This window comes from Dioscorea cayenensis, chromosome 1 (assembly GCF_009730915.1).
Source record: "Dioscorea cayenensis subsp. rotundata cultivar TDr96_F1 chromosome 1, TDr96_F1_v2_PseudoChromosome.rev07_lg8_w22 25.fasta, whole genome shotgun sequence".
Taxonomy (NCBI): domain Eukaryota; kingdom Viridiplantae; phylum Streptophyta; class Magnoliopsida; order Dioscoreales; family Dioscoreaceae; genus Dioscorea; species Dioscorea cayenensis.
This window is the reverse complement of record NC_052471.1, coordinates 24,111,466-24,125,897: the sequence shown is the minus strand read 5'-3', so window position 1 is coordinate 24,125,897 and position 14,432 is coordinate 24,111,466. Positions and strand designations below refer to the sequence as shown.

The following is a 14,432-nucleotide window of genomic DNA, read 5'->3' as shown; positions in this document are numbered from 1 at the left end:
TGCTGATTTTTCGGGAGGGAAATAACGGGCCAGAAAAGCTTCTACCATCTCCTCCCACGTGGTAATTGACGCTCTCGGTAATGAGTATAGCCACTGCTTCGCTCTCCCCTTTAGGGAAAATGGGAAGGCTCGCAACTTGATTGCATCATCCGTTACACATTTATCTTCAGCATATCACACACCTCAAGAAAGCTCTCTATATGACTGTTTGGATCTTTATCGGCCAAACCATTGAATTGTGTAGATTGCTGCAACATGTGGATGAATGCCGGCTTCAGTTCGAAGTTCTGAGCTGTAATCGGGGAACATACAATACTCGACTGTGTCCCCAACACTAAAGGTCTGGCATAATCGGATAATGTTCGATGTTGTTCATTCTGTTCTGCCATGTTTTCAGATTCTTCCACTTCCAAATCTGCTAAATTAGATTGTTCTTGCACAGGCTCATTCCTTTTTCTTCTAAGTGTACATTCAAGCTCAGGACCTCCTTCAATCAATATTGAGGTATTCCCTCTGGTCATAACCTGGAGCTGCACCCAAAAAGAAAGAAAAAGAAATCAGAACGATGATAGAATAAGAAGATATGAAATAGAATATATGGTGAAATAGCTATGAAAACAAAGTGCAAAGTATCTCTAAATGCCTACTCCCCTGCAACGATGCCAAAAACTTGACAAGTTCCGTTGCGTATATCCCGCAAGTACACGGGTTTGTCGAAGTAATAATCCCGGATGAGCAGGTATCGAATCCACAGGGAGTAGGGAATAAAAACACTTAATCTGTTTCTTAGCTATGTGAAAGATCAGTAGTGATAAGTGTGACAGTAATTCAATTCTAAAAAGTAAAAACAGCAAGTAAGAGAGCACGAGTAAAGGAGGAGGTAAGGCAATCGATAAAGATGGGGTACTCAGATAATGCTCCGCCTAGGATAATCATTTCAAGTGCAAGAACCCTCTATTATGCTTCCTAATTAATGCAATGGCGAGTCGTGGAAATCCTTAAATACATAGTCCCAAATCTAAGGTCAACTATGCCTAACTCTATACATATTCCAGAGGAGAGGTTAGATAACCTCTCAACTTCGCAGTCGAATAGAGTTGCAATGAGCTCTAGGGATTCCAAGTGAAAAATCTCTTCCTAATTATAGACCTAACCCTTTGATCCAGGTGGAAGGTCCCTAACCACGATTAAGCCCTAGATACTAAGATCACCTCAACACTTCACTCCGTTGCACGCGCAACTAAGCCCCAGCGGAGGGTCATCCCTTAGACCATTCACTCTATTATGGCCGCAAAGAACTCGAGTAATTGAGGTAGAATCTATCACGTCGGAGGGGAAAGGGGACGCTCCTGTACCTCTTTACTCACCCTCTCAACCCTCTCCAACATAGCTTTGTCTAACGCTCATGGTGTATCACTCACTCACAAGGTACCAACAAGATTTCTCAACCCTAGTGTCACTCTAGGGGAAATGTTCATACAATCAAGCATTCAAGGTTGGAACTCACAACAAACACCGATTATTGAAAGCATAATAAAGAGATTCAATTAAACAAATACATCCTAGGGTTCACAAATACCCAAGTACCCACTAGAGGTTTAGCTCTCCATGGAGCTAAGTACAATCAAAGAAATAGAATGTAAAAGTAATGAATCCATAGAAAAATCCCCTCGATAGTCGTGACGATGGTCTTGTGGAAAGTTGTCTACTCGTCGTCCAAGAATTCCCTTATCCGGTATAGGATACACTTCGACGGAAGCTCCCCTACCAACCTTCATCCAAAGGAATGACAATGTCAGAGCCGTAGAACCTCTTCGAAACTCTAGCCAATACCTCTCAAAACCCAAGCCGAAACCCTCTCTCAAGTTGGGGAAAAGATGGAGAAAAGAATGCTGAAATCGGGGCTGAAATCGGCTTTAATAGGGCTGGAATCGGGCATCCACATGGTCCTGTGGATTTTTCACATGCCTATGTGGAATTTCCACACGGGCGTGGGTAATTTTCGCACGCCCATGTGGAATCTCTGGAATTGTGATTTTCGGCCGGCTATGAACAGTGCTGTTACAGTACTTCTGCTACAGTGCCCTGCTACATTACCTGGCCTAAAATACTTCCCGAGTCCATACTTTCATTGAGGTGACGCAAACGGGCACACGTTCACGTCGTGGATCGCTTTGCTTCTTTAATGATGGACAAGTTGGTGGAGATCTTGTTCTATATGAATAAGTCGGAATGCTTGAGTGTGACTGCCCTCGTGCCGGTCCAAATGGTTGTGCTAACTCAAATACGAGGAGGTTGCCACACATTCTAGTATCTCACACCCGACCTATGTCTTCTCGTTTGAACCTTAGCATGATTTCCTCCAAAATCAGTGCATTATGATCCACATTGGTTTCTTTGCTTCATACTAGGCCTCACAACCCTACCTGCACGAAAGTAACAAAAAAACACACAAATTAGTGTAAAAACCCGAGAAATGTAATGCTCAACATAAGGAAAGAATGCTTCGCATTCATATGACACAAGCACTTATCAGCCTCCAACCACCCACTGAAACGAGGTCCTCAACCCATCTGCTAACTCATCCCCCTGCTGTCTATTCCGTAGTATACAAATGTCTAAAAGACGAGATTGTCCAGATCTCAACCTCGATATCTGCTCAAAACGTACTTGATGCTCGGGAATAGAAAATCTTATGCTTTTGGGCTCAGGGGATCACTCATGTGGGCGCTTATCAGCTTGCTTGTTTGATCGAGATGCCATAACTGCTAAATTTGAAGGAAAATCGATCAAACAGCTCATAAAGTACTACAACAGAAATTCGCACGGTCATGTGGAATTTCCACACGCCGGTATGGATCCACGGGGCGTGACATCCGCATGGCCGCGCCTCACAAAGCCAAAAATACACCGTTTTATCGATTCTAACTTCATTCTAAGCATGCATAACCCTTCTAATTGGGGAAACGAAGCAACATTAACTAGTTTCATCGATTAAAATCAAGAATTGTTGAAGAAAAGTATGAAATAGGGCTTACCAATGAGTTGAACTGTAAAACTTTGAATCGGCCTGAAAACTTAGTGAAAATCTCTCTAAAATGGCGGTACGAGGTCGGGAAAGAGTGCAAATGTACTCTTAGACCAATTGGGAGTGTGAGAATGGAAAGAAATGACCAGAACTTAAAAGGAACTCGTGCCTCTTGACGTTCCGTACAACCGCACGGGCATGTGGAAATTACCCACGCCTATTCTTCTGACAAATAGGGGCAAACACACACCCCTGTGAGTTCTATGCCCAACAGAGAAAACTCTCAAAGTGTTTCACACGCCCGTACGGAAATTACACATGGCCGTGGATTCTTACCGTGCTGTTCATAGGGACAGATGCACGCCCTTGTATCTTCTCTGGATGGAGACGAAACTATCTACAAAGATCCACACGGGCGTGCGGAAATTACTCATGCCCGTGTGTTTATGGAAGAGTCATCCACAGGGGCGAGTCCATGCCCATGTGTTTTCTCGGGATAAATTTGTATGTCTCTGTAGGAAAAGGCATTCCTGTACGAAAATTTGACACGGGCGTGGACCGTCACAAGGTTGTTCACAAGGGCGAGTCCACGCCCCTGTGCCCTCTCTAGATGAGCTCTGAACCGAAAGGCATGCCCGTGCTGAAATTCCATACGGGCGTGTGTTTTCTCTGGACACTTCGAAAACACTGCAGGCTCTGCAGAAAATTCCTGAAAATATAAATAAACTCAAAGCCAACCTTACATAGCAACTTTACCCAGAGAAAACACTGAAAATAAGCTCAAATAACCATAATTCTCCGCCAAAACACAATAAAGCATATGATGACATCAAAAATCCACAAGAAAAATCATAGCAAAAACCTTTAACAATCAGGACGCCAACACTCATCTTATTCATGCAAAATCTAATCTAATAACTAGGAAAACAGTAAAAACTTGGGTTGCCTACCAAGAAGCACTTCTTTAACGTCACTAAGCTTGACGTACCTTGTCTTACCTCACGGGGGCTCATGGATTAAAGTTTCCCTCTTACCCATAACTTGAAAGCATGATGAGCAAAGCCTCTTGAAGGTAAAGGGGAAGTTATTGGCCTAGCCATGGTTCACGCACATTCCGAACAGCTTTGGGGTGTTTCCTGTGGCATCTCCTCACCCGCTTCATCTTACAGAGCACCTTCTTCATGATTCCCGGAGTAGATGGTACTTTTTCCTTTAGACCAAGCATTAGCACTTTTTTCGTTCTCCACTTCTTTCTCTAGCAACCACTCGTATGGGTCCGGATTGAACATTTCCTGCATATATTTATCAATTATCTCATCAGTAGTGTCAAGAAAGTAAAGAGTATCATCAAAGTCAAGAGAATGTCGTATGGCTTCGGCAAGGCGGTATGTGAGCTTATCATCTCCAACCCTCAGTGTCAAATCCCCGCCGTCCATGTCGATCAATGCCTTCTAAGTGCGCAAGAATGGCCTCCCAAGTATCAAAGGAACATCTGCATCCTCATCAACATCCAACACCACGAAATCTATAGGAAATATATACTTGTTAACTTTGACAAGCACATATTCAATGATGCCCCTCGGATGTTTCACTGTTCATTCTGCCAATTACAATGTCATCCGAGTGGGCCTAGGCTCTCTTAAGCCTAGCTTCTGAAAGAAAGAATATGGCATGACGTTGATAATGACCCCTGAGTCGACCAATGCCATTTCTTCACCAAAGTTGCCAATGTTACACGGATTGATAAAGCTTACTGGGTGTTTCTTCTTGTTCAGCATATTCTTTTGCATGACCACCGAGCAAGATGCATCTAGAATCACGGAGGCACTCTCCTCCAATTTACTTTTGTTGTTCAACAAATCTTTCAAGAACTTGGCATACCTCGGCATTTGGGATAATGCCTCAACAAAGGAAATGTTTATATGTAGCTCCCTATACAAACCCATAAACTTCTTGTACTGCTCGTCCATTTGGTCTTTCCTCAATCTTGAGGGGTAAGGGATTCTTGGCTTGTAAGGTGGGGGTGCCACCTCCTTCTCCTTGGTTGCTCCCTTCTCAACCTTTATGACCTCCGGTGCTTCAACATTGGTCTTCTTACTTTGAAGCCTACCTTCAACCTCACAAACACTTCTCATGGTGATCGCCTTCACATGCTCTCGTGGATTGGTCTCGGTATTTGACACGTCTGTATATGCGTGGAAACCGCAAGTGCACGGGTGTTGAAGTAATAATCCCAGATGAGTGGGTATAGTATCCACAGAGAGTAGGGAATAAAGACACTTAAGTTGTTTCTTAACTAATGTGGAAGATAAATAGTGATAAGTGTGACAAAATATGAAATAATGAAAATAAAACCAATAAGATAGAGAGCACAAGTAAAGGAGAAGGTAAGGCAATCGATAAAGATGGGGTACCCGGATATTGATTCGCCTAGGATAATCGTTCAAAGTGCAAGAACCCTCTATTACATTTCCTAATTGATGTAACAATGAGTCAAGGAAATCCTTCATTACATGATCCGAAATCTATTGTCAACCCTGCCTAACTCTATACATGTCCCAGAGGAGAGATTGAATAACCTCTCAACCTCGCACTCGCATAGAATTACAATGAGCTCTAGGGATTCCAAGTGATAAACCCTATTCCTATGTATAGACCTAACCCCTTGGTCCAGGTGGAAGATCCCTAGCCACAATTAAGCCCTAGGTGCAAAAATCACTTCAGCGCTTCACTCCGTTGTACTCGCAACTAAGCCCCAACGGAAGGTCATCCCTTAGCCCATTCACTCTACTATGGCTGCAAAGAAACGTGGAGGTAGGATAGATCACACCGGAGGGGAAAGGGGACGCTCTGCTACCTCTGCACTCACCCTCTCAACCCTCTCCAATCTAGCTTTGTCTAACTCTCATGGTGTGTCACTCACTCACAAGAGTTACCAACAAGAACTCTCAACCCTAGTGTCACTCTAGGGGAGTATTCATACAATCAAGACTCTAATATTGGAACTCACAATAAACATCAATTAATTAAAAGCATAATAAAGAGATTCAATTAAACGAATAGATCCTAGGGTTCACAAATACCCAAGTACCCACTAGGGGTTTAGCTCTCCATGGAGTAAGATACAATCAATGAAATCAAATGTAAAAACAAAGCATCCATAGAAAACCCCCTCATTAGTCGTGGCGATGGTCTTCTAGAGAGTCCTCTACTCATTGCAATTGTCCCTTTGTCTGGCCTAGGATACACCTCGCCGGATCGGTGTCGATGAAAGCTCTCCCACTAACCTTCTTCCAAACGGCGCACGATGTTTGAGCTATAGAACCTCTCCAAAGCCCTAGCCAATACCTCTCAAAACCCTAGCGGCTGTCCTCTCTCAAGTTGGGGAAAAAATGAAGAAAAGAATGCTGAAATCAGGGCTGAAATCGGCTTTTAAATGGCTGGAATCGGGCATCCACATGCCGAGGTGGACGCCCTTGTCGATTTTTCACACGGGCGTGTGGAATTTCCACATGCCAGTGTGGATTCTCTATTTTCCAGTTTTCTCTGCCGACTGTAAACGGTACTATTGCAGTATTTTTGCTACAGTGTTTTCTATAATACCCTGCTACAGTACTGCCTGAAATACTCCCGAATCCATACTTTCATCGAGGTAACGTAAACGGGCACACATTTGCGTCGTGGATCACCTTGCTTCTTTAATAATGGACATACTGGTGGAGATCTTGTTCTATAAGTACAAGTTGGAATGGTTGAATGTGACTGCGCTTGTACCCCTCCAAATAGTTGTGCTAACTCGAGTACGAGAAGGTTGGCACACATTCTTGCATCTGGAATCCGACCTATGTCTCCACGTTTGAACCTTAGCAAGATTTCCTACAAATTAGTGCATTAGGACCCATATTGGCTTTTTTCTCTCATAATCGGCCTAACAACCCTACCTGCATGAAAGTAACATAAATACAAGGAAAGAACACTTTGTATTCTTATCGCACGAGCACTTATCAAACTTCCCCACACTTAATCTTTTGTTTGTCCTCAAGCAAAGATTAAAACATTATACGCATAGATGAAGGAAACATTGGAATTGCTTGGCCTTAGGTTCACCAAAGCATACAAAGAGAGCATTCTACAAGTAAGGAAAATTTCAACACTAAATACAAAAAATCAATGCTCTAGTTAAAAACTTGAATCAAAAAGGGCAACAAACCCGAAATCGTTTAAGTGCGTGAGCTCACTCAAAACAACCCATAGTATACTCCTCAAAGTTCTAAGCACAAAGGACTTATTGATCTACACAAAGTAACAAAAATATTTCAAAGGTGGTAGCAGCTTCACACATCCTCTAAGGTAGCCCTTTCCAAAGCGGCCGCTAAGGTGGCTTTCACACTTTCAAGGTGGTATCTCTTTCTACCGGAGTGGTAGCTTTCACCCATCCTATGAGATAGCTCTTTCTCTCATTAGGGCATAACTAGTATCCGACTTATGAGTGTAGCTTCATACTTCATAGGTGGTAGCTCTTTCCACCCAACAAGCACAAATAAGAAATAAAATTATTTTGATCCACCTTTCATTTTTGAATTAACAAAAGAAACAACTATACTTAGTCCATTTAACATCAAACTTGAGTTTCCAAAAGGGCTTCAAGAGTGATAAGTACAACAAGTGTTAATCGGGCAAAAATTCCTAGAAATTCAAGCAAAAACTAGAGCATGAAGATATTCAATGTTAAAACTTCTCCTAAACTCACAAATGTAGTAATTGCAACTAAGGTGAACCGGCATTAGCTATGTGAGCATGTATATCAATCAAAACTAATATAAAAGATGTGTGCACTATGACCTTGGACACCCCCGTCTCATACTGGCCCTGACCACATAATGCTCTGTAAGCTCTTTGCGGGGTCAAGGCTCCAAGATAATCAATCAGTAACTGAGAATACTCCTAATTTTCAGTAAATGCCTCCTCGTACAAGATGAGTAGAACTGAGAACTTAGTGATACTCAGACTATAGTGATGTCCAAGTGCTCTTAACGAAATGACGTCGATGCTATCAAATCTCACATAGGATCTGTCGAACTCTAATGACGACAAGACCTCCAATGTAAGCTCATGGATGGCTGGCTCTCTAATCGACAATAACTGCTTCCACCCACCCACCGAAACAAGATCCTCAACCTCATCTTCCAACTCATCTCCATGCTGCAAGTCTCTCAGTATACTCGTGTCCAAGAATCGAGTCTGTCCGAACTAAAGTCTCGACAAACGCTCAAACCGAGCCTGGTGCTCGGGGATGCTGAATCTCATGCTCTCGGACTCAGGAGATGACTCTCGCGGTCACTTATCATCTATCTTCTTTAACCTGGGTGCCATAATCTACAAAATTAAAAAAAAAATTGATCAAACAAGTTAATTAAGGAATGCTGCAAAAATCCACACAGTCGTGCGGAATTTCCACACGCTCGTGTGGATCCGCGGGCATGAATAACGCACGGCCGTGCCTCAAAAATCCACAAATGCGCCATTACATCATTGCTAACTTTGCGCTAAATGTATACAATCATTCTAATTATAGAAACGAAGCATTATTAACTGATTTCACCGATGTAGGTCATGAATTTGTGAAGAAACTCAAATATAGGGCTTACTGACAAGTTGAGATGAGAGAACATAGAATCGGCCGGAAAAAACAAACAAAATTCTTCCAAATCGGTGATACAATGATGGGAAATAATGAAAGAATGCTCTCAAATGAATAAAGGTTATGAGGGTAAAGAGAACCAATAATCCTTACAAAAAACGACTCGGGCCTCTTGGCGTTCTATACAACCGCACGGGGGTGCGAAAATTACCCACGCCTGTGCGCCTCCACAGGAAAGCTTCACAGGGGGTGCAAGCCCCTGTGCACTCTCGGGAAAACAATCATTGCCTCTAATCGTAAATACACGGGCATGTGGGAAATACCCACGCTTGTGCGCCCGACCCACATGAGCTGCCACATGTCCCTGTGGCTTCTCTGTCCACCCAAAAAAAATCGCTAAGTGTTTCACACGCCCGTGTGGAAATTCCGGATGGGCGTGGGAATTCACAAGCCCAACTCAAAGGGGCAGCCACACGCGCTTGTGTCTTCTCGGGATGGAAAGAGCTCGTCTGCAGAGATCCGCACAGGCCTGTGGAAATTACCCACGCATGCGTGATTTCACAAGTTCTCCCACGTGGCGAGTCCACGCCCTTTGTGCTCTCGAGTTAGTTTGCCAAGTCTCGCAGAAATCACGCCCTGCGTCGGAAATTACCCACGGGCGTGCGAGAATCACAAGGTCATTCACATGGGTGAGTCCACGCTCCTGTGCCTTATATGGATGAGCTCGCAATACAAAACCACGGGCGTGTGTTAATTCCACATGCCCGTGTGTTTTCCCTGGATGCCTTAGTAAACTCTGCAGCCTCTGCAAAAAATTTCTGAACATGTTTACACAATCAGAGCCTGCCCTAATATGCAAACTATACCAGTGAGAAACATGATAGGTAGCTCAAAGGACCAAAACTTCGTCAAGTTCACATGAACTACTCCACGAGTAATCGCAGGGATTGTAAGTGTTACTGTATGGGTATCCTTGATTCCTCATAGCATTACCTACAAAATCGACATTCACAACCGAAGATGCATTACCAATAGAGATCGGGTAATCGCAGGGAGCATCTCCTCCACCACACCCGGTGCAGGTAGTCACCGCCGCCTCTCTATTCGAAGTTAGGAGATCTAACTTCTTACTCCATGATTCCACTTGAGCCGCCAATGAGGTTACTGCATCTATCTCATGGAGGCCAGCCACCTTTTTCTTCTCCCTAGCATTCCATTGGTAGCTGTTTAACCCCTTTTCTTCAATTAGTTGACGGGCCTCACCGGGGGTCTTGCTACCTAAGGTACCTTATGCTGCCATATCGAAGAGTTGCCTTGTACTCAGATTTAAACCTTTGTAAAAGGTCTAAACAATTGTCCACTCTGGGAATCTATGTTGCGGGCACTTTCTCAGGAGCTCCTTCAACCTTTCTCACGTCTCAAATAGAGACTCCAATTCGAATTATACAAAGGATGAGATCTTATTCCTAAACTTTGCAGATTTTTTGGGAGGGAAATAACAGGCAAGAAAAGCTTCTACCATCTCCTCCCATGTGGTAATTGATGCTCTAGGTAATGAGTGTAGCCACTACTTCGCTATCCCTTTCAAGGAAAATAGGAAGGCTCTCAACTTGATGGTATCATCCGTTACCCCTTAAGCATGTCAAATACCTCAAGAAAGTTCTCTATATGACTGTTCGGATACTCATCAGCCAAACCATTAAACTGTGTAGATTGCTGCAACATGTGGATGAATGCTTGCTTCAGCTCGAAGTTATGAGCTATAATCGGGGGACACACAATGCTCGATTGTGTCCCTAATACTGAAGGTCTGACATAATCGGATAAGGTCCACTGCTGCTCATTCTGTTTTGCAATGTTTTCAGATTCTTCTACTTCCAAATCAGCTAGATTAGACTATTCTTGCACAGGTTCTTTCCATGTTCTTCTAAGTGTACGTTCGAGCTCGGGATCTCCTTCAATCAACATCGAAGGGTTCCCTCGGGTCATAACCTGGAGCTGCACCAAACCCTTTGGTCCAGGTGAAAGATCCCTAGCCACAATAAAGCCATAGGTGCTAAAATCACTTCAGCGATTCATTCCATTGCACTCGCAACTAAGCCCCAGCGGAAGGTTATCCCTTAGCCCATTCACTCTACTATGGCCGAAAAGAACTCTTGGAATATGGAGGTGGGATAGATCACACCGGAGGGGAAAGGGGAAGCTCCTCTACCTCTCAACTCACCCTTTCAACCCTCACCAATCTAGCTTTGTCTAACTCTCATGGTGTGTCCCTCACTCACAAGAGTTACCAATAAGAACTATCAACCCTAGTGTCATTCTAGGGGAGTATTCATATAATCAAGTCTCCAAGATTAGAACTCACAATAGACATCAATTAATTGAAAGCATAATAAAGAGATTCAATGAAACGAATACATCCTAGGATTCATAAATACCCAAGTACCCACTAGAGGTTTAGCTCTCCATGGAGCTAGATATAATCAAAGAAATCGAATGTAAAAACAAATCATCCATAGAAAATCCCCTCGTTAGTCATGTTGATGGTCTTGTGTAGAGTTTTCTACTCGTCACAAGGGTCCTTTTGTCCGGCCTATGATACACTTCACCGGATAGATGCCGACGGAAGCTCTCCCACTAACCTTCCTCCAAACGGCGCACGATGTTCGGGCCATAGAAGCTCTCCAAAGCCCTAGCCAATACCTCTAAAAACTCTAGCGGCAGTCCTCTCTAAAGTTGGGAAAAATATGGAGAAAAGAATGCTGAAATCAAAGCTGAAATCGGCTTTTAAAGGGCTGGAATCGGGCATCCACACGTCCATGTGGGAGCGCTTGTGGATTTTTCACACGGGCGTGTGGAATTTCCACACGCCCGTGGGGATTCTCTGTTTTCCTGTTTTCTCGGCAAGCTGTAAGCAGTGTTGTTGCAGTATTTTTGCTATAGTATTTTCTACAATTCCCTGCTACAATACCGGCCTGAAATACTCCCGAATCCATTGATAAGTGCTTCTGCGATATGAAGTCGAAGCGTTCATTCCTTATGATGAGCATTACTTTTCTCGGGTTTTTACACTAATATTTGTGTTTTTATGTTATTTTCATGCAGGTAGGGTTGTGAAGGCGAGTATGAAGGAAAGAAGCCAATGTGGATCATAATGCACTGATCTTGCTAAGGTTCATTTGGAGGGGCAACCTCCTTGTATTCTAGTTGGCACATCCATTTGGAAGGGCACAAGGGCAGTCACACTCGAGCATTCCGACTTATGCACATAGAACAAGAGCTCCACCAACTTGTCTATCATTGAGGAACATGATCCCATTGTAGCAGCACTGTTCACAGCCGGCCGAGAAAACAGGAATTCAGAGGATGTATGAACAATTCCCCTAGAGTGACACTAGGGTTAAGAGTTCTTGTTGGTAACCTTGTGAGTAAGTGACACACCCCGAGCGTTAGACAAATCTAGGTTGGAGAGGGTTGAGAGGGTGAGTCGAGAGGTATAGGAGCGTCCCCTTTCCCCTACGACGTGATAGATTCTACCTCCGTTCCTCGAGTTCTTTGCAGCCATAATAGAGTGAATGGTCTGAGGGAAGACCCTCCGATGGGGCTTAGTTGCGTGTGCAACTGAGTGAAGCATTAAGGTGATCTTAGTATCTAGGGCTTAATTGTAGTTAAGGATCTTCCACCCGGACCAAAGGGTTAGGTCTATAATTAGGAAGAGATTTATCACTTGGAATCCCTAGAGCTCTTTGCAACTCTATTCGAGTGCGAGGTTGAGAGGTTATCTAATCTCTCCTCCGGGACATGTATAGAGTTAGGCATAGTTGACCTTAGATTTGGGACTGTGTGATTAAGGATTTCCACGACTCACCATTGCATCAATTAGGAAGCATAATAGGGGGTTCTTGCACTTGAAACAATTATCTTAGGCGGAGCATTATCCGAGTACCCCATCTTTATCGATTGCCTTACCTCTTCCGTTTCTCGTGCTCTCTTACTTGTTGTTTTTACTTTTGATAATTGAATCATTTTCACACTTATCACTATTGACCTTTCACATAGCTAAGAATGGGATTAAGTGTTTTTATTCCCTATTCCCCATGGATTCGATACCCGCTCATCCGGGATTATTACTTCGATAAACCCGTACACTTGTGGGATATACGCAAGGGGACCTTGTCATTTATATTTTCATTGAGATAATGCAAACAGGCACACATTTACGTCATGGATCGCCTTTCTTCTTTAATAACAGACATGTTTGTGGACATCTTGTTCTATATGCACAAGTCGAAATGCTTGAATGTGACTGCAATTGTGCCCCTCTAAATAGTTTTGCTAACTCGAGTACGAGGAGGTTGGCACATATTCCTGCATCTGGAACCCGACCTATGTCTTCGCGTTTGAACCTTAGCAAAATTTCCTCCAAATTAGGGTATTACGACCCACATTGGCTTCTTTCTCTCATAATCGGCCTCACAACCCTACCTGCATGAAAGTAACATAAATATACCCATATTAACATTAAAACCCAAGAAAAGTAATGCTCAACACAAGGAAAAAACACTTCATATTCTTATCGCACGAGAACTTATCAGTATTGCTTGGCAAGCTTGCATGTGGTCTTTCCGATAGAGGCTTCGCAATTTGACCCACTTGATTTTCTAGGTTGTGTAATGAAGCGGTGTGGTTGCAAAGTGTTTCCTCGACAGATTTGAACCCTGCATCTGATGATTGCACAAATCTAGTCAAGGCTTTTTCTATGTCATTTATTTGGGTTTCAAAGCCGGACACTCTATTGTCCATATTTGGGGCTTGTTGTTGTTGGAAACCTGGTGGAGCCATGGCCTTTGGTTGTCCTTGGTTGCTCCACGAAAAGTTGGGATGATACTTCCAACCCTGAGAGTAGGTATTGCTATATGGATTACCTTGGTTCCTCATTGCATTATCGGCAAAGTCAACTTTCTCCAATAAAGATACATCACCAATAGAGATCAGGAAATTAGAGGAATCATGTCCTCTGCCACAACCGGTGTAAGTAGTCACGGCTGCCACTCTATTCAAAGTTAGAAGGTCTAACTTCTTACTCAATGATTCCACTTGTGCTGCCAAAGAAGTGACTGCATCTATTTCGTGGAGCCTGGCCACCTTTTTCCATTCCTACGCATTCCACTGATAACTGTTCATGGCCATGTGTTCTACTAACTGTTGGGCTTCTTCTGAGGTTTTACTCCCCATTGTAACTCCCACGGTAGCATCTAGTAATTGCCTTGTACTCTGATTTAACCCATTATAGGAAGTTTGAATGATCATCCATTCGGGAAATCTTTGTTGTGGGCACCTCTGCAAAAGGTCCTTGAAATGCTCCCATGTGTCAAACAATGATTCCAATTCCATATGTATGAACGAGGATATCTCATTGCGAAGCGTGGCCAACTTTCCCAGAGGGAAGTATCTAGCAAGAAAAGCTTTGATCATCTTATTCCAAGTCGTGATGGATGCTTTTGGCAAGGAATGAAGCCATTGCTTGGCTCTTCCATTTAGAGAAAATGGGAAAGCCCTCAATCTAATAGCATTATCCGATACACCGTTAATCTTCAGCATATCACAAACTTCCAAGAAGTTTTCTATGTGGTTGTTTGGATCCTCATCGGTCAAACCATTGAACTGTGCTGAATGCTGAATCATCTGGATAAATGCTGGTTTCAGCTCAAAGTTCAAAGCAATAATTAGGGGTCACACAATGTTAGATTATCTCCCCAGTAC

At 43.3% G+C, this 14,432-nt stretch overlaps 2 non-coding genes across 2 annotated transcripts; both read left to right on the top strand.

Annotated features, from left to right (window-relative positions):
- The first annotated feature begins 10,036 nt into the window (after positions 1–10,036).
- Positions 10,037–10,143, top strand: LOC120268364. Its single transcript, XR_005538920.1, has one exon. It is a non-coding gene; the product is annotated as a small nucleolar RNA R71 (small nucleolar RNA).
- Positions 10,144–13,989: 3,846 nt separating this feature from the next.
- Positions 13,990–14,096, top strand: LOC120267479. The gene has a single exon (XR_005538475.1). It is a non-coding gene; the product is annotated as a small nucleolar RNA R71 (small nucleolar RNA).
- Positions 14,097–14,432: the final 336 nt, after the last annotated feature.